The sequence below is a fragment of the Plecotus auritus genome (genome assembly GCF_963455305.1).
Source record: "Plecotus auritus genome assembly, chromosome: X".
In the NCBI taxonomy this organism is placed as follows: domain Eukaryota; kingdom Metazoa; phylum Chordata; class Mammalia; order Chiroptera; family Vespertilionidae; genus Plecotus; species Plecotus auritus.
In genome coordinates this window covers 136,264,275-136,287,438 of record NC_137784.1, presented here as the reverse complement: position 1 = coordinate 136,287,438, position 23,164 = coordinate 136,264,275, and the positions used below count along the sequence as shown (strand labels likewise).

Below are 23,164 nucleotides of genomic sequence, written 5' to 3'. Positions count from 1 at the left end.
CGTATCCTAAATTATCACCTGCTCTTTGTACACTGGACCATCCCACAACACCTGGGGGAAACCCAACCTCTATCCCACATGTCATTTTGCAGCAACTCATTTCAAAGCCAAACTGCTTCAACTTCTCCTGAGACCATTTGCTCCTCCATCCCCTTCAATACGACTTATTTTGCCTATCACACCACTGCAACTGGTCTACTCAAGGCCACCACTAATTTTCATATTTTCTGACCCACAATCACCTTTCTATACTCACCTCAGGAAACTCATCAGTCGGTCATATTGGCCACATGTGACCATTGCATCTTTGTCACTCTGTTGTATTTTTGAGGGGAGGGGTTACGTGCCCACGGTGCTCACATTGTTTGGGACGAGGTAGACATTGCACAGTATGCCCACTGACCTGGATAGAGCATGGGAAATCTTCAGTCAACATGGAAGACAAGCCCCAGAAGAGAGTGTCCGTTGCAGTCCAGGAACACGGCCCACAGAAGCAGAGAAGGGGGAAGTAACACAGCTCAGACAAGGGAGGTGAGGCAAGACGTGCAGAGAGGCTCCCAGTAACTGGACCTAGAAGGTGTTATGCTCAGAGAAATAAGTCAGTCAGAGAAAGACAGCTACCTTGGACTGCACTCATATGCGGAATCAAAAGCACAACATCAATGAAAAAGCAAAACAGAAACAGACCCGTAGACACAGAGAACAAGACGGAGGGTTGCCAAGGAGAGGGGGTGGGACTGGGTGAAGAAGGGAAGGGACTGAGAAGTACAAATTGGTCGTTACAACAGAGTCGTGGAGCTATGCTGTACAGCACAGGGATTATAGTTCATAATATTGTAATAAGTGTGTATGGTGCCAGGAGGTCCTGGAAATTCGGAGAACACTTTGTCAAGTATATGACTGTCTAACCGCTAGGCGGTACACCTGCAACTAATACAAAGTCATACTGAAGGTACACTGTCAGGGAAAAATAAATTGAAAGAGGTGTCCTTCCCACGGAGACCACCTGGGACACCGTGAGCCACAGAGGGGTGTCCTAGTTCCCCTTCCCATATCATCACACAGACTCACAAGCACACAGGCTCCATCCCAAGGTGGAAAGAACGGAGATGTGGAGTGGAGATCTGAGAGCGAGCATTCTCACTGAGGTCACTGAGCATTTGCTCACATGGACCACTTGCATGTTGCATCTCAGCTCAGTTAGCAGGCTAGAAGCAAGGGCAGGGGCTTTCTCCCCTCCCACACCTGTTCAGAGGGCGGGCACTGCTGATGATCCGCACAGTCAGGCAGAATACATCGACCAAAGTGCCGGTGCAGTCACAGTAGCACCTGTGCATCTGGGATGTCAACACGCCTACCCCTGGGCTGCCCCTGTGCCCACCTTCCAGTCGGTCCCTGTGAGAGGAGACCTGGGTCCTTGTCTGCACCTGCCTTTAACCAGCACAGCGTTTAACCCGCCATAAACGGATCCCTAAAACAGATCACAGCAAGAGGAGAGGCTCGCATAGACTCACCGAGTGCAGGAGCCGAGGAGGGCTGCCACCGAGGGCAGCGGGGTCTCCTGCAGGCAGTCCTGGCCTCCACAGACCACGCTGGGCTCCTTCTCCTTTAACAGCACGGGCCATCACTTCAAGGCCGGCGTCCTGGAGCTGGGCAGCAGAAACAGGTTTCCATAGCCCGAAAAGGGAGCCTGGGGGAGGTGCAGAAAGTCAGCCTTCTTGTTAGGAGAAGGCGCTGTTCTCCTCCTCGTTTCTTGGAAGGTGAATCATGCCCGTGTCCTCTCTGAGTTGAGGCCCACGGGAGTACGGCCGCAGAAGCAGAGACGGGGAAGTATCACAAGAGCTGCGGACAGACCCCGAGTATCTCCCAGGATGTCCTGCCCAGCCCACTGTCCTCGGAGAATCTATTCTTCAAGGGGGACCCTGCCCCTGTGTCCTACACAACCCGGCCCTGAGCACAGGCACTGCCTTTAGTCCAGGGAGAGTGGCCATCAAACCCTCCTAGTGACGGGCAGGTCTCAGGGCTCCACTTCTGGGAAACTCCGGTGCCCCCCGGCCCCTGGAGTGTGTGTTCCACAGAGGAGAGGAGAGCCCACTGAACCAGGCACATCCACCAAGGAAACGTCAGAAAGAGTGTCCACTGAAGCAGGCTTCCTGTCCACGGAACCATGTGACTTGGAAGCATTACACCCCCTTTCCCTCATTCGGTTCTTGCAGCTCAGAAAACCATTCCCTCTACCCCCTTCTTCTTAAGGGGACAGAAAGGGTCTGAGGCCCTAGAGCAGGGGTGGGCAAACTTTTTGACTCGAGGGCCACAATGGGTTCTGAAACTGGACCGGAGGGCCGGAACAAAAGCATGGATGGAGCGTTTGTGTGAACTAATATAAATTCAAAGTAAAGGAGCCGAGGGGAGAGCAAGAGAACCCTCCGCTATTTTGGCTCCGGGGGCCGGATAGAACAGCCGAACGGGCCGGATCCGGCCTGGGGGCCGTAGTTTGCCCACCCCTGCCCTAGAGTCTCTCAGGTGGAAACCAGGGACGTGTCCCAAAGAAGCCACTGGGATCCTGTTGAGTCTACCTGGGGGCTGAAAGGGCCAATTTGTAGGAAGGGCTTGGTTCTTCCATGTTCAGTCTTGGCCCGCCTCATCCCCTGTCCTCATCGTTTGCTCTCTCAGCTCCTCCTACCCTCTGTCATCTCCCAAACAGGGGTGAAGGAGCTTTGGAAAAACACGGGCTCCTGCACGGAGACCTTGAGTTCGTAGAGTGCCCGGCTGTGGCCAGGTAGCAATGGCAGACATCTCAGGGACTGGACCCTGCTCCTTCACCCGAGAGCATCTGCTCACAGTTACGTCATGGTGGCCTGGGATCTGTGGCCTCAGTAGATATTGCAGACTCGAGTCATGTTTCTCCCCGCACTTCTGACAACCCACCATGCCCGCTGTGGAGGTCTGTGAGCAGATGGCTACCCCAGCTCCGCAGGGACCAGACTCACAAGGGAGCTCTTCTCTGCTGCCCCAGGGCCCGGCCCCTCTGTTCCTCGTCTCAGGGACCCCGAGCACAGCCTCATCACCAGCAGGTCGGAGTGACCGAGGCCAGTCTCATGCACAGGGCTGAGACTGACAGATGCTTTAAATCATCCGCTCCAGGACCCAGGAGTATCGAGGGCAAACCTCTCCAAGCTCTCCTGGCTCCCTGAGCCTCTATGGTCCTGAAACAAGGAATGTCTTTGAGAAGACCTTTGGTCTGAATTTGGTGGCCATTCAGTGCCCATGACGCCAGCTCCTGCCATAACCCCACCACAAGCCCCTTGACCCCTGCCCTCATCCCAGGACGGCTGTCTGGTCCTCCAGTATAACTCACCTTCCCTCTTACGCACCTTTGCCCAAGCTCTCCAGTTCTTTCCCCTTTCTGCGTTAACCCAGTCTTGTTCTTCCTGATGCCACTGGTTGCGGCTTTTGACTTGGAAGCTGCTGTAACTCCCCACACAGAGCTCCATGGGCCACAGAGGTACGAACGGGAGCAGGAGTGAGCATGGGTGTCTTCCTGCAGACCCAGCGCTGCATGAAAACCCTGCTGTGCACGCCTCGCCTTAACGCATCCTCCCTGAGGCCCATCCAATGTCTCCTTGCCACTGTCATCCAGGCACGGGCCTCTGGATCCTCAGGGTTCCTGGTACCTGCATCCTGTGATCTCGCCTCTTGTTTGGGGGACACACCCTCCAAGCGCATCCCCTCAATGCACCCACCGCTGCCTCTAATGCCCAGGTCTTGGTTCCCTGGAAGCCAAGCTTCTTGGGAGTGTAGACTCCAGGAGCAGTTTGTAGGCCACCTCTCGATCCTCCTCAGCGTCCCCCATCCAGGGAGCATTCCCTTGCTAACTTCTCCAAAGCTCTCCATGTTGCCCAAGTACCCAATGCTGCCTTGGACACAGTCGACACTTTCCATTCTCACAGTGCTCTCCTTTCTCATCACCTTTCCCACCTGATTTGTTTTCACCTGTACCCCCTTGTGTGCTGACAGCCTGTGGCATCAACAAGCCTAGCTGAGCCATCTCAGCGGGACCGCAGCGTCCTCAGGCCAAGACCTGTGGGTATCTGCCCTCAGATGTCGCACAAGCCCTGCCATTGTACAGGTGGCCCCAAACCGATGTTCCCTGTCCCGTGGGCGGGCACTGCCATGTACCCGTGTCCTTAAACCGAAGTCCTAGGAACGCCGCTAGGTGTGACCACACTGCCCCATGCCTCCCCCGGCCCTGCTCTGGGAAAGGCTAAACCAGGGTCTCCATGTTCCCACAGGGGTGTGGGAATGCCCCCCTGAGGGCTCCCTCTTCCCAGTCACGGATGGGACTCTGTCCTGGATTGGCTGGGCCCCTACAGGAAGTCCAAGGAGGACCTGCACCTGGAACGTTCCCAGTACACTGAGGCGCTCACCTTCTACAGGAACTCAGACAGTGTTTGGACCCCAGGGATCAGGACGCAGCAGCAGTGCCCATCGCGGCTGCAGGAGACCATTTGCCGCAGACGTGTCCGTGGCTGTGCCTGGAACAAGCTTGGCTCCCCTTTCGTTCTCAGCATAAACATGTCACCTATTTGATCTGTCCCGGAGAGCACGCATGAACGTGAAAACATAAGGATAATAAAACGTGACAATGCCACTCGGCGATGTCAGGAGAAGCCTGACAGCTGGTCTTTCCGCATGGACGGGCAAAATCTCAGCTTGCGGTCATTCCCACAGAACCCCTGTGCTCCGCCCCAGGACGTCCTCTGTACACGGTCTCACAGGCTGTTAAAGCAACTGAGCTCAAGGGATCGTGACAGGGAATAAAACGCAGTACAGCAGGTCCTCGGGTTACGTCGGAGATCCGCTCCTAAGGCGTGACGTAACACGATTTTCGCTGTAAGTCGGAACCCACCTACATAAGCACCTACGTCACTCACGTGGAGCACATACACAGCAGTGATGAAGTGAAACAGTAAAAAAATTTGAAAGAAAGGGAACAATTCTTGACCTTTACTTGTGGCAAATAAATAATAAAAAACATAAAGCACATATGTACATATGTCGAAATGATGGAACTTTTTTTTTTAATAAATAAACTAGAGGCCCAGTGCATGAAAATTCATGCACTGTGGGGGGGGGGCCCTCAGCCCAGCCTGCCCCCTCTCACAGTCCGGGAGACCTCAGGGGTGGGAGGCGACCCCCCATCACCCCTCTGCTGCTGCTTCTGCCGGCAGCGCAAGCCTCAGCTGGCCCTGGGTAGCTGGGTAGCCGCCATCTGAACCTTGCCTGTGCCTCGGACTGGCCCTAGGCGGCTGGGCAGCTGCCATCCAAGGTTTGTCTGTGCATCGGGCCGGCCATGGGCGGCTGGGGGACTGAGGGGACTGGGGGACTCCAGAGGTAGGCGTGTGAAGCAGTGCACCTGCCACCCTGGCAGGGCTGAGCGCTGCCATATTGTGGCTGTGGGCACCGCCATCTTTGAGGGTGTGGCAGTCAATTAGAATATTCTGTCCTTATTGGCTGTGGGTGCCACAATCTTTGAGGACTGTCAGCAATTAGCATATTCCCTCCTTACTGGCTGTGGGCGCCGCCATGTCTGTGACGGCGTGAGGGTCAATTAGCATCTTCCCTATTTATTAGACAGGATGGGAGATGCCGAAGTAACCACGAAACGTCGTAGGTTGAGTCCCAGGTAACCCGAGGACTGCCTGTATGTTTGCTTAGTGAATGCAAGGTTTTAACCTCACAATTTTGGTTCAGGACCACAAGTACAATGCCGGCTTTAACACACACTTACCTGGACACGTGGCTTCCTCCTTTCCTCATCCTGAGTGAGCTGTCGGCCAGCGCAGCAGGTCAGGAGGAGCACCTGCTTTCTTCGGAAGGAAGAGCGTCCCATTTCCAGGGCTAGGCTTCCTCCCGGAAGGATGGCTCTGTCTCCACAGCAGCAATCTTGGCTTTCACGCGAGAAGGACTCACTAATGCTCCTGCAGGGGCCACATCCCAGACCTACTGACTCAGCTTTGGGGCGCGGGGCGGGGGGCTGGGGGGGTGCCAGCCCGTTCTTATATTTATTTATTTTTGAGCTTTATACGTTTTGTAATTTTTCTTATTGTTTATGGTATTACAAATAGAGGCTCCCGCTGTGGTGGGGCAGTGGAGGCACCGCTGTGGTGGGGAAGCCTAGGCGCCCCAGTGCCTCACCTGTCCTGGTTTCAAATCCAGTCCTGGATGTTGCAGCCACGCTTGCTAATTCGGCGTGATGTGTGTTGTCTTTGAGAGCTGTCTATGGCATACTGACTTAACCCACACTCGTACACGGAACAACTGCTAGGACTGAGGAGTGTGCTTATGCCATGCCGTGCCCGTGGCTGCCTGACACCCGGCTGGCAGAGCAGGGAGAAGGCCCGGCTGCTGGAAAGGCAGCTGGGGTTCTGTGGTCTTGGTTCCGGCTCTGCTGCGCATCACCCCTGGGTGCCGGCTGGGGCAGCGCGCTCGGTCAAGGGGACAGCACACCTCCCCACTCCGTGTGCCTTCCTGTGATCAAGGCTGAAGCTAAGGGCCCGGGTCGGTTGCCAGGGAAACGGAAGCTGGGTCTGCGGGAGGCGTGAAGAGTAGGAAAGCCCGAAGTGGAATTTCAGACGCGGGGCGGGTGATGGGAGCCTGCCCTGGGCATGGAATTGTGAGCTGACCATTGCGTCCACCTGAAGGGCGACTGCGCAGGAACACGCAGTGACACAGGGACACCGGGAGGCTGCACACTCACCAGCTCTCCTCCTGGCTCTGCTCAGGGCCGCCCTCTGGTGGAGCATCGACGACACTGCAGGAGGCTGGGATGTGGACCCAGAACACAGGACATGGAAGAGGTAGGGGGGTCCTTGTTGTCGTGAAAGCAGTGGCTCAAGTCCGCCTCCATGGCGGGGACATTCGCAGCGCATTTCGTCATCACCTTTAGGGGGGTGACTGACAGTTAGTGTGCAATGCAGGGACTTGTGGACAATGTGAAGGGCTGTGCCACCTTCACCTCACTCCAGTTGCAGAACCTTTCCACCGCCCCAAAGAGATCCCGTGTTCCTGGGCGCAGTCCACCACCCGACCCCCTCCGGGCCCCGGCCCGCTGCCATCTAATTTCCGTCTCTAGATCGACCATTTCTGGGCATTTGAAAACACTGGCTCATGTGTGACATCACCCCGCTCTCCCCCAGTATTTTCCTGCCTCCTGGTGCCTCTGAGGTCTGGCCTAGGACTTGACACGCTGGACGTGTCTGCACATCACTGGATTCTGGCCCTTCGTCTGTCACTTGGGACTGTCTGCCGTCTCACACGTGGCCCCGGGTCTCCTGCTGTGCCCCACACGTGGGTGTGAGGACAAGGCCTTTAGGTGTGGAGAGAAGGGGGTGTCTGCTGTCTCCCCCCGTTACCCCTGCTGGCCCCTTCTCTGTGCGCCCTCATGTAGAAAGGTCAGCCGGGAGCACCACCCTCAGCCAGCCCCATGCCACCTCACTCAACCCTCCTGGTCCTTCCCAGCCCGCTCGTCTCCTGCCCTCCAAGCCTCACAGGGCCCACGAGGCGCTCTCCGCCACACGACTGGGTGTCAGATCTCTCTCCCTGAGAAAAGGCTCAATGCCCAGGGCAGGGCCTGGCTCTGCCATTCCTTCCCCTCCCCCAGCCCACAGCAAGCGGACCATAGGCAGCCATGTGAAGGGCGGGGCAAGGGGGGACGACGCAAACCTGCACGAGGGCACAGGGTTGACGTGGTTGGCAGGACTGACCTGACGTGGCTGCCGGAGCGAGGCCATCCCTTTCTGAGCTCTGCCAGCTGGGCACGGGCCCCGCCTTCCCCGTAGTCTGCCCTGCCACCTCAGGCCCCTGGACGGGAATCCTGCTTCAGGATGGGCCCGTGGGGAGGGAGGAGGTCAGCTGACAAATGGCAGCATGGAGCACACTGTGCGGCCCCTAGGGAAGAATCCGGGACAGTGAAATGCGACGGTGGCCGGCCCGCCACACCCCCAAATGGCCGGGCTGGAGGCAGGCCTTCAGTTTCAAGAGGGACAAGCCCTGCTGCACTGCCCCTCTCCCCTGGGGCCGGGAGACCAGCCTGCCGGGCTCCAGGGGCCCCACACTCTCTGCCGCGATCCGAGCTTCAGAAGGTAATGCACGTACCTGTCCTCAAGCCACTTCCGTCTGCAGACGCGGACGTGTGCGCAGCAGCACGGCCCTGGGCCCACCTGAAAGCACAGGGACAGAATGCAGAATTCATTTCCCTTCCGGCGAACAGGGTCACTTCCTCGTTAGGATCAGGTTCGGGGGGGGGGGTATAGATTTAATCATTCATGCCTCCTGAAATAAAATGCATTCTGCCCAAATCCCGACGCTGAGTCACTCAATGACGTGCTGGCTGCACTGCAGCAGGCAGGAAGCTGCTATTCCCGAGCACCCACCCAGGCACCAGGCAACAAGGCATGGCCCTGGAGCCTGTGGCCAGGGCACCTGCACCAACCCTCAGGGCCTACTGTGGGCACGCTCTCTGCTCCCGCTCTCCCTGCACAGCAGCACTCTGTTCCTCTGGCTCCTCCCAGAGGATCGCAAGGCTGATCCTGGTGCAGGGCCGCCAGCAGTGACCGGCCCTGTTCTCTGGCCCCTCCCCTCTCTCCCTCCCAAATCTGCTCCTCTTCATAAACTGGGGTCTGCTGCTCTGGGACTTCAATGTGGTGGTCGCAGACCTGACAAAGAACAAGCCCACATGGGTGAAGAAATCTCAATTTTAAGTCAGTTTCCTTTAATTCGAATCTTTATTGGGTCCCAGGAGGAAGCTGTCCATCAGAACTCCTCCTAGGGGCAATGCCACTCAGTGGTAGGGAGCAGGGAACATTTCCCTGCACCTGGGTCCCATTCATAATGGCGTACACAAAGACCAATGGTGAACCCCCACGTTCCAATTCCACATCCCCTTTGCACACTTCCCTTTTCACTGTATCTTTATCGTTCAAAGTATTGTAGATGGTCCCCTCCCCCCCATGGACCCCTCCCCCCTCCTGCCGCTCCCCAGGCCTTCACCCCACTACTGTCTGTGTCCATGGTTTATGCATATTTTCATATAAGTTCTTTGACTGATCTCTCCCCCTCCTTCCCTCCGAGGATCCGTAGTCTGTTCCATGCTTCCATGCCTCTGGATCTATTTTGTCAGTTTATTTTGTTCATTAGATTCCACATATGAGTGAGGTCATGTGACACTTGTCTTTCTCTGACTGACTTATTTCACTCAGCATGATACTCTCCAGGTCCCTCCATGCTGTCTCAAAGGCTAAGAGACCCTTCTTTTTGCAGCTGCATAGTATTCCATGGTGTAGATGTACCACTGCTTCTTTATCTGCTGATGGGCACTTGGCCTGTTTCCAGATCTTAGCTGTGGTGAATTGTGCTGCTATGAACATAGGGGTGCGTATACTCTTTCCGATTGGTGTTTCAGGCTTCTTAGGATATATTCGTAGAAGTGGGATCACTGGGTCCAATGGCAGTTCCATTTTTAGTTTTTTGAGGAAACTCCACCGTTTTCTGCCGTGCTTGTACCAGGGTTCCTGTTTCTCCACATCCTCACCAGCCCTTGTTGTTTGGTGGTGTATTGATGGTAGCCAATTTGGCAGGTTGAGGTGGTACCTCACTGCCGTTTTAACTTGCATCTCTCTGACGATTAGTGATGCGGAGCATTTTTGCCTATGTCTCTCGGCCATTTCTAGGGTCTCTTTGGGGAAGTGTCTATTTGGGTGCTCTTCCCATTTTTTTATTGGACTGTTTTTGTCTTCCTTTTGTTGAATTGTATGAGAACTTTATCTATTTTGGAAATTGGCCCCTTATCAGATGTATCATTGGCAAATATGTTCTCCTGTACAACGTGTTCCCATGTGATTTTTTTAAAACTTTTTTTAAAAACATTTTTTATTGATATTTTACAGAGAGGAAGGGAGAGGGATAGAGAGCTAGAAACATCGATGAGAGAGAAACAATGATCAGCTGCCTCCTGCACACCTCCTACTGGGGATGTGCCCGCAACCAAGGTACATGCCCTTGACCGGAATCGAACCCGGGACCCTTGAGTCCACAGGCCAACGCTCTATCCACTGAGCCAAACCGGTTTCGGCTCCCTTGTGATTTTGATGCCGGTTTCTTTTGCCGTGCAGAAGCTTTCTATTTAGATGCAGCCCCATTTGTTTGTTTTTCCTATGTTTTTCTTGCCCCAGGGGTTGTATCAGTGGAAATATTGCTAAGTGAAATGTCTGATAGGATTGCTGCCTGTGCTTTCTTCAGGGATTTTTGTGGTTTCCCGTCTTACATTTAAGCGCTCTATCCATTTTGAGTTTACTCCTGTGTATGTGTAAGTTGGTGGTCTAGTTTATTTTTTGCATGTACCTGTCCAGCTTTCCCGTCCCCATTTATGTGAGAGATTCGTGAACCCAATCTCATATTAGCACACGTGCATGTGAGCACGCACAGGGCTGCTGCTTGGAGGCAGTCAGTGCAATGGCACAACAGCGCATGGGCATCGCCAGGGCCTTCACACTGCAGAGACCCTTTCTGTCTCAGGAGAGCAGCGGAGCGGGAGACAGGGCCCGGGCGTGCCAGTGACTGCCGCATCAGGGAGCCATGACACAGGAGCTGAGGACCACGGTTGCACAGCCTCCCCGGCCTCCGGATGCTGCAGGGCGGTCCCATTCCTGGCAGAAGGTCAGGACCTTCCTGGGATCTGAGCAGCGCTCATGCTGAAAGGGATTTCACTCACAAACTGGTTGAGTGACTCCTCCGACCATTGCTTACGGTTCGGCCCCCAAAAGGAACCCCACCGGCATCCGTCAGGGGAGGTGTGATGGTCAGTTGTCCTTCATCCACCATTTGAGGAGCCTCTGGAACATTCTTTCGCTCTCCCGCCGCCCCTCCAGGTCGAGCTTGTCCTCTCCCTGCTGCTGTCGGAACAGCCCTTCTGGCAGGAGGCTGTGCCGATTGGGACCCAGGCTGAGCCTCAAGCCCACAAGGCCCTGCAGGAGGCTTTCCCAGGATGGAGGAAGTGGGCCCCCTTCCTCTCCACAGGCATCCCACCAACATCTGCCCCGGGATCTGGCAGCACCGACATTCACACCTAAATCAAATCTGATCTCTACCACCCGAGGAAGAGACTCTGGCTTCCCTCTGAACCCGGTAAGTGGCCACGGGAGCAACCTGTCTCCATCTCAGGGGTCGAGAAATGCTTTCTGGCTCAGAGCGGATGCTGACTTTCCCCACGGCCCCTCTTGTAGGGTTTCCTCCCCTCTATGCTGCTGCTGGAGCAGTCCCTCTGGTAGGTGGGCAGGTGGTGCCAAGACCGGGGCTCCCTTCTGAGGCCCGCCATTGGCAGTTCTGAGAGGTAACGAGGAGAGGCTGCCAAGACTTCCGGGAAGACTTTTCTGAGGCCATCAGGGATGATGCAGGAATCAACGCAGAGCTGTGTCCTGGAGTGGATCCAGGAAGGCCCAGTCCCTGCTCACAGCTCCAGGCGGCCCTTGGGTCTGGACAGGAAGGCGAAGAAGGTTCTCAAAGATCCTGATGAACCCAGACTGCAACACATGGTGGTAACAGAAGAAAGAAAGCCAGCACTATTCATCTTCACTTCTGCCCCTGTGTTTCCAAGCTGTACAACGGGGAGACTCATGAGCCCTACCTCCTGGATCCTTCCGCGTGTTACACAGGATGATACACCTCACGCCCTCCAAACACTGATGGCTTCCATGTAGGGATTTAGAAAAGCAGCCCATTAATGCATCCAGATATGTCATGGAATGCACAATGACGGGCCATGGAAGTGCCCTGCTGCCTTTTTACAAACTGTTCCCAGCCATAATTTTAATAGCAATCAAGGTGTGACTAACAGGTGTTCTTCACGTAAGAACCCCCAACTTTCACAAAGTAGACTTTTACTAGTCCTAAGCATTTGCACCATGCTGACACACCCTTGTATTAAAAAAAATAGACTTTTATTGATTTCAGAGGAGGGGAGAGGGAGAGAGAGAAACTTCAATGATGCGAGAAAATCATGGATCAGCTGCCTCCTGCACGCCCCCCTGCCACTGGGGATCGAGCCCACAATGCCGGCATGTGCCCTGACAGGGTCGTGACCTCCTGGTTCATGGGTCGATGTTCAACGCTTGAGCTATGCCGGCCAGGCCTGACACACCCTTTTAATGTTAACCTTCATCCTAATTGGTTGTTCGTACAGTCAGTAGGTTGCTCAAGACTATGGACATGAAAATTTACTGTAGCATACATTTATTTTAGTAAAAATAAGAACAGAAATGAATGAAATTTCTAACAGAAAAAATAAACCCAATTACATCAGAACTGGTTCTTTGAAAGAATTAACAAACCTCTAGTAGATGAGAGAGAAACAAGTTACCAGTAGGAGGAATGAAAGGGGTGGTTTTCCTACAGACCCAGCAAATAGGAAGGGGCAATATGGCATCGCTACATTCAACACTACATATACAAATGCAACCACTTAGAGCGAGTGACTCATTTGTGCAAAACCCGTAAACTACAAAAACTCTGCCGGGTGAAATAGTGTGCACAGTCCAACATGTTTTATAGAAATCTAAGCGGTAGTTAAAGTCCTTTGGAAAAAATCCAGAGAGCAAGTACCGGACACAAACAATGCATATTTTTCCAATGGCAAACATTCCGAATAGTGTGAAGCAATCTCTCGCCATCCAAGTCCACATCCCACCCCAAGGTGAAGCATCCCTTTGTCCAGTGTACCCATGCTGTACGCACGACCCCACCCGCTGGTCACTTAGCACGGTCTCAGTTACCAGATGGACCGTTGAGGCCGCCCACGGCTGTGCTGAAGTAACTGCTATGTTACTGCTAACTAGGCACAGACACGCTAACGAACGTGCTCAGTGTCGCCCAGCAGGAAGTGTGGAGCCACGGGCCTGGAGGCATTGTGCGAAGCTCACTGTGTTGTGGGTTTATTCCATCAAGGCTAAGATCCAATGGCCACGGCAAAGGATTTCGATTCACAGCAAGCGGAACATAGACTGATTTTAGAGCATGGGACTGCACAGTAGACAGACAGCTGACTGCATTGGAAATCCTTTAGGTGGAAGCTTGACAGGACGGGAACCAGGACACTCTGTGGAAGTGACGCTCCGAGAGCCTCCTCAGTGCAACCGACAGCACGGCAGCCGCTGGCCTGAGTGTCCTGCCTTGGGCTTGTGCATCGCAGAAGGCCCAGACGTGGTCACTTCCACATCCTCACAGCACACAGGGAAGCCTGGCAGCAGGAACAAGACCGCTGCCCTGTCCCACTCGTTCCCAGACGAGCAATCCACATAAGTGAGAACCCAGGAACGTGAAAATGTGCACCTTGCGATCCACACCAGGGAAGCCCACTGCGTGTGGCCTCCACTGTGCCCTAGAAACGGCCAAGTTTTCCTCTGCCAGGAAGCTCTCGGGAACATTATTAAATCCTTTGGTAGCCAGCCGGTCTCTAATGAACTGACTCTTTCCCGTGAGAACACGGTTGAGGAGACCAACCGGAAGCCTCAGAGGCAGAGAACATATGAACACGAGAGCCGACGGCAGGGCAGGGGACCTCTGAGAAGACATCACAACCCCACTGGCCTTCCTCCCTGAAGGAAGGAGCACTCTATCTCCCATCCATCCTCTCCATGGCCGGTGGATGGAGGTAGGCACAGGAGATGACCTTTTAGACCCCATACTGGCACAGGCTTTTCTCCGGGACCAGGTAAGACCCGTGAAGTGAGATCAGGGGACCCATTAACCACCCCTCTCAGCCTCCGGTCCTTTCCCGCACCCAACTCCACTCCCGCAGCCTAGAGCAACCAGAACTTGGGCAAATGTCTTCCCTTCCCCTATGAGACACTGAACCTGACCTGAGGAGATCCTCTCTCCCTCTCCTGCTTTCAGCTGTCCTTTCCCTGATCTGAGCTGCCGTCCCAAATCTCACAGCTTTCTCCGGCAACTAAGGGGCCCAGCCTGGTCCCTTCCTCCGGTGTCCTAGCCTGGAGAGGGCTGGTTCTCACAGAGCAGGCCCGGTTCCACGAGCCACGAGCCACGAGCCACGACTGACACAGAGCCACCCTGGGCATCCATGTCCCATGGCAGTGGTACACTTGTGCTCTCTCTCTCTCTCTTTCTCTCTCTCTCTCTCTCTCTCTCTCTCTCTCTCTCTCTCTCTCTCTCACACACACACACACACACACACAGTCTTATACAACCATAAAATAGAAGAAAATTATGCTTTTTTCAAGTATAGGTGGACTTTGATAGGATTATGCTGAGTGGAAAGAAGTCAGATAGAGAAAGACAAATACTGGAAGTTCTTGCATATATGGAAACTAAAAAACCAATCTCATAGAAATATAGATTAGAACGGTGTTTGTCAAGGCATGGGGAAAACACACAAATTGCCAGTTATAACATGAATAACTCATGGGGATCTGATATACCCCATGATGACTATAATTAGCAACAGTGTGTTATACACTGAGTGGCCAGATTATTATGATCTCTGAACGCATAATAATCTGGCCACTCAGTGTATATCCTATATAATAAAAAGCTAGTATGCAAATTGTCCCCTTGACCAGGAGTTCGACCAGCAGGCAGGCCAGCCAACCGCCCATGTCCCCTCCCCCTGGCCAGGCTGGCCGGACCCCATCCATGCATGAATTCATGCACTGGGACTCTGATATATGTATGTGTGTGTACACACACACACACACACACACACACACACTGAGTGGCCAGATTATTATGATCTCTGAACGTATAATAATCTGGCCACTCAGTGTGTATATTGAAAGTAGCTAAGAGACTGGATCTTAAATGTTATCATCACACACACAAAATGGTAATTATGTGAGGGGATAGAGACATTAACACACCTTACTGGGGTCATCATTTTATAATATAAATGTGTATCAAATCATCATGCTGTATACTCTAAACTTACACGTTACATGTTAATATCTCAAAGCTGAAAAAAATTTTTTTCCCCACCCTGTCAAATGGGCATCCTTTCGAGCCATCTTGGGTGCCCTCTGACATCTCCCCATCATTCCTTGACATTACTCTTATTATTGGCACCACAAGTTGTGCCAGATTCTTTCATCCTTTCTGTCCCGCAGTGCTGGCACCAATCATTTAGTGGAGAATCCTATTTAGAAGCCAGGACCTGGGGGGGAGAAACCAAGATGGCGGCATAGGTAAACACCTGAACTTTCTGCCTCGCACAACAATTACAAAACTACAACTAAAAGACAAAACGGACATCATCCAGAACCACAGGAAGGCTGGCTGAGTGGAAATTCTACAACTAGAAGGGAATAGAAAAGCTCACTGAGACTCAGAGGAACTGTGGAAGGCAGAGGTATTGAGACGTGCATGGGGAGAGGGCAGACAACTGAGTATACGGCTGGCTTTCTCAAGTGGGAGGGAGACAAAAGCTCCCGACGGCTCTGAATTCCAGTTCTGGGCGAGACTCTGGGGAGCCAGAATCATACAGGGAGAAACTGGACTGTCTGGCATCAGGCGGAACTCGAGGGCGTCTTTCTCTCAGAGGTGCTTGCAGTGATTACCGAGGGACACTGAGACTCAGGCCTCTTAGGGCAGGGCTGACGGGAAGCCATTTCTGTTTGCTCAACCCTGTTGATTCCCTGAGACCCTGCCCCATCCAAAAGAAGGCCCAAGGCCCCATAGCAGCTTGCATTGCTTCACAGCTGGGCCTCATCTGGGCACCTCCAAAACCCAAACAAAGAAGAGGAATCTGCAGATCTCTCCATACCTCCTGCTGGGTGGCCTCAGGTAGAGGCTAAATTAGCACCTCCTTGGAGATCCAAGAGCCAATATACCCAGGGGTCAGAGTGGGACCATCCAGATTACAACTCCTCAGATCCATAGGGACACACTCAGGGGGCAGACTCAGTGAGCACCAAAGCCCCACTGAAGCAAGTCTTGTCTCATAAGGTTATCTCTAGCACAGAAGTTCTCCCAGCCTAGACACAGCTGATCCTCACAGCCAATTGGCCTGGAGTTCAATTCCTCCCAGTGATACCAACAAAAATCAAGGCTTAACTACAACAATACTGTGCACACAGCCCACAAAGGGGTGCACCAAGCGTGTCCACCTCAGGTAAATGGGGATGCTGAGCCACTGGGTCCTATAAGACACCGAGCACACAAAGCCACTCTATCAACACAGGGAAGCAGCCAAAATGCTGATACAATGAAACAGGTCACACATGACAGAAATGGAGGAAAGCAAACAACTGGATATAGAGTTCAAAACCACGGTTATAAGGTTTTTCAAGAATTTTCCAGAAACTGCCGATAAATTTAGTGAGACCCTCGAGGATATGAAAAAGGACCAAGTAGCGGAGAAACCAAGATGGCTGAATAGGTGAACACCCAAACTGCTGCCCTCTACAACAATTTCAAAACTACAGCTAAAAGACAGAACGGACATCATCCAGAACCACAGGAAAGCTGGCTGAGTGGAAATTCTACAACTAGAAGGAAAGAGAGGGGCACACGGAGACTCAGAGGAGCTGCAGGAGGCAGAGGTACTGAGACGTGCGCACATAGAGGACGGGCAGCGGAGTGCCTGGCTAGCTTTCTGTAGGGGGAGAGAGACGGAAGCTCCCGACTGCACTGAACCCCAGTTCTGACTGCACTGAACCCTAGTTCCGGGCAAGACCCTGGGGTCCCAGACTCATACAGGGGAAGTCTGGACTGTCGGGAAAAGAGAGGAGCGCACAAAAACTCAGGGGAGCCGCAAAAGGCAGAGGTCTGGATGCGCACGCGCAAGTGCGCACAGAGAGGACTGACTACTGAGTGTGCTGCTGGCTTTCTCTAGCGGGAGGAAGGCGAAAGCTCCTGACTGCACTGAACTCCAGTTCCGGGCGAGAAGCTGGGAATCCAGATTCATTGGGGGAGAAACTGGACTGCCTGGCAGCGGGCGAAACTTGAGGCCGGCTCTCTCCCAGAGGTGCTTGCAGCAATTACCGAGGGACACTGAGACCCAGGGGCCTCATAGGGCAGGGCTGACGGGAAGCCAAGGCTGTCTACTCCACCCTGAGACTCCGCCCCATCCAAGCTGAGCACAGAGGCTTTTGCAATTTTGCAAGTCTTGTCTCATAAGGCTGTCTCCAGCACAGAAGTTCTCCCGGTATAGACACAGCTGATCCTCACAGCCAATTGCCTGGAGGTCAATTCCTCCCAGTGAAACCAACAACAATCTAGACTTAACTACAACAAGGCTATAGACACAGTCCACAAAGTTGTGCACCGAGAGTGTCCACCTCAGGTAACTGGGGCGGCCGACCCACTGGGCCATATAGGACACCTAGCACACAAAGCTACTCTACCAACTCAGGGAAGCAGCGAAAATGCAGAGACAAAGAAACAGATCACAAACGAAAGAAATAAAGGACCGCAAACGACTGGATATAGAGTTCAAAACCACGGTTATAAGGTTTTTCAAGAATTTCCTAGAAAAGGCCGATAAATTTAGCGAGGCCCTCGAGGATATGAAAAAGGACCAACTAGAAATTAAACATACACTGACTGAAATAACAAATATTATACAGAGATCCAACAGCAGACTAGAGGAATGCAAGAATCTAGTCAAAGATTTGAAATACAAAGAAGCAAAAAATACTCAACTGGAAAAGCAAAAAGAATCCAAAAATTTGAAGATAGTGTAAGGAGCCTCTGGGACAACTTCAAGCGTACCAACATCAGAATTATGGGGGTGCCAGAAGAAGAGAGAGAGCAAGATACTGAAAACCTATTGGAAGAAATAATGACTGAAAACTTCCCCCACCTGGTGAAAGAAATAGACTTACAAGTCCAGGAAGCGCACAGAACCCCAAACAAAAGGAATCCAAAGAGGACCACACTAAGACACATCATAATTAAAATGCCAAGAGCAAAAGACAAAGAGAGAATATTAAAAGCAGCAAGAGAAAAACAGTTAATTACCTACAAGGGAGCACCCATATGACTGTCAGCTGATTTCTCAGCAGAAACTATGCAGGCCAGATGGGAGTGGCAAGAAGTATTCAAAGTGATGAATAGCAAGAACCTACAACCAAGATTACTCTACCCAGCAAAGCTATCATTCAGAATTGAAGGGCAGATAAAGAGCTTCACAGATAAGAAAAAGCTAAAGGAGTTCATCACCACCAAACCAGTATTATATGAAATACTGAAAGGTATTCTTAAAGAAGAGGAAGAAAATGGTAAAGATAAAAATTATGAACAACAAATACATATCAACAAGTGAATCTAAAAATCAAGTGAATAAAAAATCTGATGAACAGAATAAACTGGTGAATATAATAGAATCAGGGGCATAGAAAGGGAGTGGACTGACAATTTTCAGGGGAAAAGGGGTGTGGGAAGAGACTGGACAAAAATCGTACACCTATGGATGAGGACAGTGGGGGGGAGGTAAAGGCAGAGGGTGGGGTGGGAACCGGGTGGAGGGGAGCTATGGGGGGATAAAAGAGGAACAATTGTAATAATCTGAACAATAAAGATTTATTCAATTGAAAAAAAGGACCAACTACAAATTAAGCAAACACTGACTGAAATAAAGAATAATATACACAAATCCAACAGCAGACTAGAGAATCACAAGAATCAATTCAAAGATTTGAAATACAAAGAAGCAAAAAACACCCAACCAGAAAAGAAAAAAGAATCCAAAAATATGAAGATAGTGTAAGGAGCCTTTGGGACAACCTCAAGCATACCAACATCCGAATTATGGTGGTGCCAGAAGAAGAGAGAGAGCAAGATACTGAAAACCTATTTGAAGAAATAATGACAGAAAACTTCCCCTACCTTGTGAAAGAAAGAGATTTACAAGTCCAGGAAGTGCAGAGAACCCCAAACAAAAGGAATCCAAAGAGGACCACACCAAGACACATCATAATTAAAATGCCAAGGGCAAAAGACAGAGAATATTAAAAGCAGCAAGAGAAAAACAGTTACCTACAAGGGAGTACCCATACGATTGTCAGCTGATTTCTCAACAGAAACTATGCAGGCCAGAAGGGAGTGGCAAGAAATATTCAAAGTGATGAATAGCAAGAACCTACAACCAAGATTACTCAGCAAAGCTATCATTCAGAATTGAAGGACAGATAAAGAGCTTCACAGATAAGAAAAAGCTAAAGGAGTTCATCACCACCAAACCAGTATTATATGAAATGCTGAAAGGTATTGTTTAAGAACTGGAAGAAGAAGAAAAAGGTAAAGATAAAAATTATGAACAACAAATACATATCTATCAACAAGTGAATCTAAAAATCAAGTGAATAAAAAATCTGATGAACAGAATAAACTGGTGAATATAGTAGAATCAGGGGCATAGAAAGGGAGTGGACTGACAATTCTCAGAGGGAAAGGGGTGTGGGGGGTGTGGGAAGAGACTGGACAAAAATCGTACACCTATGGATAAGGACAGTGCAGGGGGGGGCGGTAAGGGCAGAGGGTGGGGTGGGAACTGGGTGGAGGGGAGCTATGGGGGAAAAAAAGGAACAATTGTAATAATCTGAACAATAAAGATTTATTAAAAATAAATAAATAGCCCTGACCGGTTTGGCTCAGGGGATAGAGTGTCAGCCTGTGGACTGAAGGTTCCCAGGTTCGATTCTGGTCAGGGGCATGTACCTTGGTTGTGGGCACATCCCCAGTAGGGGGTGTGCAGGAGGCGGCTGATCGATGTTTCTCTCTCATCGATGTTTCTAACTCTCTATCCCTCTCCCTTCCTCTCTGTAAAAAATCAATAAAATATATTTTTTTAAAAAAAGGAACACCTGTAATAATCTAAACAATAAAGATTTATTATAAATAAATAAATAAATAAATAAATAAATAAATAAATAAGAAAAAAAAAAGAAATAGAAGCCAGGACCCGGGGGCTAGGTGTACTACTTCCATTGGAATGTTGCTGTAACAACAGTACTGGAATGTGCGTATGTACACAATCGCACACACACAAACATATGCATCTTTACCTATCACCCTTTCCACGCATACATGTGTACACATACTGAAAACGATGAGTTCACAAGGAGGCCTCTGATTGCAGCACAACACCTCCGAGTTGGTTCTGGTTTGCTTCCTTCCCCCATTGGGAGCTCCCCTTTCTAAAGCGAGTCATGGCTCCCATTGCCCTTGTACTTTCCCGAGTTGATGGGTCCCAACGTATATAAGCTAGCCCTTCCCCACAGAGAGCCCTCCTCACACACGGCGCTGAAGCATCCCGTGCTCTTGACCTCCTCCACCCCCCAGCACTGCATCCCTGAGCCAGCTAGCCTTCCAGCACCCAGCCCTGAGGGACATCCTCCTTGCCGCCTGGGGCTCTGTCACCCCCCTGCAGCCTGTCCCCCAGTGTGGATGCCTCCTCCCGGTGCTGGGGTCTGGCCCCCCAAGTTGCTTTCCTTGCTCTGCCGCACCTGTTATGGTAGCTGTAGGACAGAACTTCTCTGGCACAAAAGGGAAGGGACGGGAGACAAAGGGGAGGGAAGCGGGAAAGGTGAACACATCTTAGGACAATCAGTTACTTAAGGTGAATCGGGCCCAAGCATGGCAACACTGCGAAGCCCCTGTCTTTTTTCTCACTGGCCTCCAGCTTCCCTTTCCTGCCCCTCTCCTCTGCCCAGGTCCTCTCTCATCCATAACATCCTCCCTCCATCGAGCCTAAAAAGGTTATCCTGGGCGTGATTCCTGCACTATCATTTGCATCGGCTGCTTGGCTGACCTTCAGAGTGGATGGTGTCCTCCCTGAAGCTCCGACACTCAAGCCCTCTGCCTCTCAAGCTGGACTTGAATGTTTCACTCCTCTTTCAGCAATTTCAGGTGTGAGCAGGAGAGCACGCTCACAGCCACTTCTTGGAGCCTCAGGTCCTTGGTCTGGAAGATGAGCGTGACCCCAACCCCCTCACGGGCTGGAGGACAAACAGATTACAACACCAGGCACCTCTCGTGAGCGCCTTGTGTCAAACCCAGCGATGAGGGCTTTACCAGCGTCACGGGACTCCTCGACCTCCAGGAACACGCCGCGTGCATTCCCCCCTCAGGACTGTTGCACTTGCTGTTCCTTGTGCCTGGCATGCTTTTCCCTCAGGCCATCTACGGCCTCTCCCTCACTTCCTCCCAGTCCCTGCTCCATCAGCACCTTTCCAGAGAGACCTTCCCCGATCACCCCGAATAAAATACTCTTCCCCCTCACCTGGCCTTATCTTTCTCCTTAACACTTCTCACTCTCACAGATGTTACAGATTTACTGACCAACTCCATGAAATCAGAGACTTGGCCAATTATTTCTCCGCTGTGCCCCCAACTCCCAGAACAGTGCTTGGGCACATAGGCGGGGCTCCAAAGCCGGACTGCCACCCGGGCTCTTGACCCGCATCGCTCTGGTATGGGCACTGGCCTCATTGCATTGATTATGATCCATATCGAGGCTCCAGGAGACAAGTGACCTGCGCAAGGACACACAGCCAGGACTTGGGGCTCCAGGCTTTGGAATCATACCCGCCAGGTTCCAACACCCTCAGTTCCTGGAGACCTCACAACCAAAAAGAACTAAGATTGTACCAGAGCCAGAGACTCACATACCCAGAGACACCAAACACAGCTCACTGAACGCCCACAGCCGATTCCAAAACTCTGTCCAAGAGCTCACAGCTGGAGGCACAGACTCCCCACCAGAGCAGACACCGTGCCCACTGAGACGATCCGTCCCCGAAAGACCAAGGTCCTCAGCCCCGGAAACCACACTGACGACACTGCACGTCCTAGAGACAGACTGCCAAAGCACGCAGACACCCCCCACTCAACACAAGGACGGCACAAGCAGAAGGACAGAAGTTCAAATAACGCAGAAACACCACATGACCTTAAGATAGTGTCCCACACAGACCAGAGAACCGCAGCTGGACACAGACCCCCAAACAGCTCAGGGACTGTATACCTTAAGGTGAAACCTCCCCACCCACAACCAGTTCAGAGACGTCACAACTTGGGGCCCAGAACCACAAACTGCTGGGAGACCTCATACCCTGGGGTTGCACACCCCCACACAGAGATCTCACTCCCCGGGGCACAAATGCCCCAAGGCTCAGGAAATGCACACCGGGTGTACAGGCACACAAAGCCTAGCAGAGCTTAGCCCGCGGCCACAAAGTCCACTCAAACAGCCCATTCACTCGCAGTCCCCCCAAAGGCTCGGAGAGAGCACCCGTGCCCAGACAGCACCTGGGAAGTCTCACGCAGCGATGCCCGTCCTCAAAGGCCTGACCCTTTACTGTCCAGGCAGAGACACCAAAGCTGCTCAGAGGCCCCTCCCTGGTCCTCAGTTGCTGGCATCCACAGGACTGAAGCTGCGGTGCCCAAGGCGCCCCACCAGGCTGCTGACGGAGTGAAGGCGAACCGAGGCCGCAGGGGCTCACGTGGGGACAGCCCGTCACCTGCTCGCCCAGCGCCGGACTCTGGCACCGATCCTCGATCCTCGCCGCTGACCGGGCGGCCACGTAGGCCGAGTCAGGACAGTCAGTCGGTGCGCAGGCCAGCTCGCAGAAACAGTCCACACTCTGAAAAGCCACGTCACACGCGCGCACACGCCTCACCCTCAGCTCCGGCGCTGCAGCCACCTCGCTGCCCCAGACGGACGGCCAGCGGAACTGGGCAGCGAGGAAAGAGGCCCAGACCAGGGTCCCGCTGCAGCCAGTCCGCGCCCTGGAAGGGCTTCAAGCCTCAGTCTCGCGGAGGCCAATCACCGCCCTGCACGGCCCCGGCCCCGCCCTCCGCAGCTGGGAAGCAATCTCTAATCCAGTAGCCAGCCCGGCTGGACGTGACGGTGTCAGACCCAGGGGTGGAGCTCGAGAGGAGAAAATGAGGGGCGCAGCCTCAGACCAGGTAGCTCCCTGAGTGGCCGGTCCTGCCTCTGAGCCCCGTGGGGGTACCTCCCAGGAAGGAAGGCTCCGCTCTCGCGCGCCCCTTGGTGGTGGGAACCGGGAAATCCCGTCGATGCAGAAGCTCATGGACCACTGGAAGCCGGGCAGAGTCAGGATGAGAACCCACAGTCCGCTGCAGTCTTGGACTCTTA

The 23,164-nt window shown here is 52.6% G+C and overlaps 1 long non-coding RNA gene across 2 annotated transcripts; it reads right to left on the bottom strand.

Moving 5' to 3' along the window:
* Window positions 1-430: 430 nt before the first annotated feature.
* Window positions 431-22,796, bottom strand: LOC308239286. 2 transcript variants are annotated; one of them, XR_013959726.1, is made up of 7 exons: window positions 22,686-22,796; window positions 8,158-8,222; window positions 7,767-7,950; window positions 6,761-6,943; window positions 5,792-5,981; window positions 1,515-1,690; window positions 431-570 (listed from the first exon to the last, which is right to left on the bottom strand). It is a non-coding gene; the product is annotated as an uncharacterized lncRNA (long non-coding RNA). The 2 variants fall into 2 exon arrangements; XR_013959727.1 differs by having other exon boundaries at window positions 22,527-22,714.
* Between the last annotated feature and the right edge of the window lie 368 nt (window positions 22,797-23,164).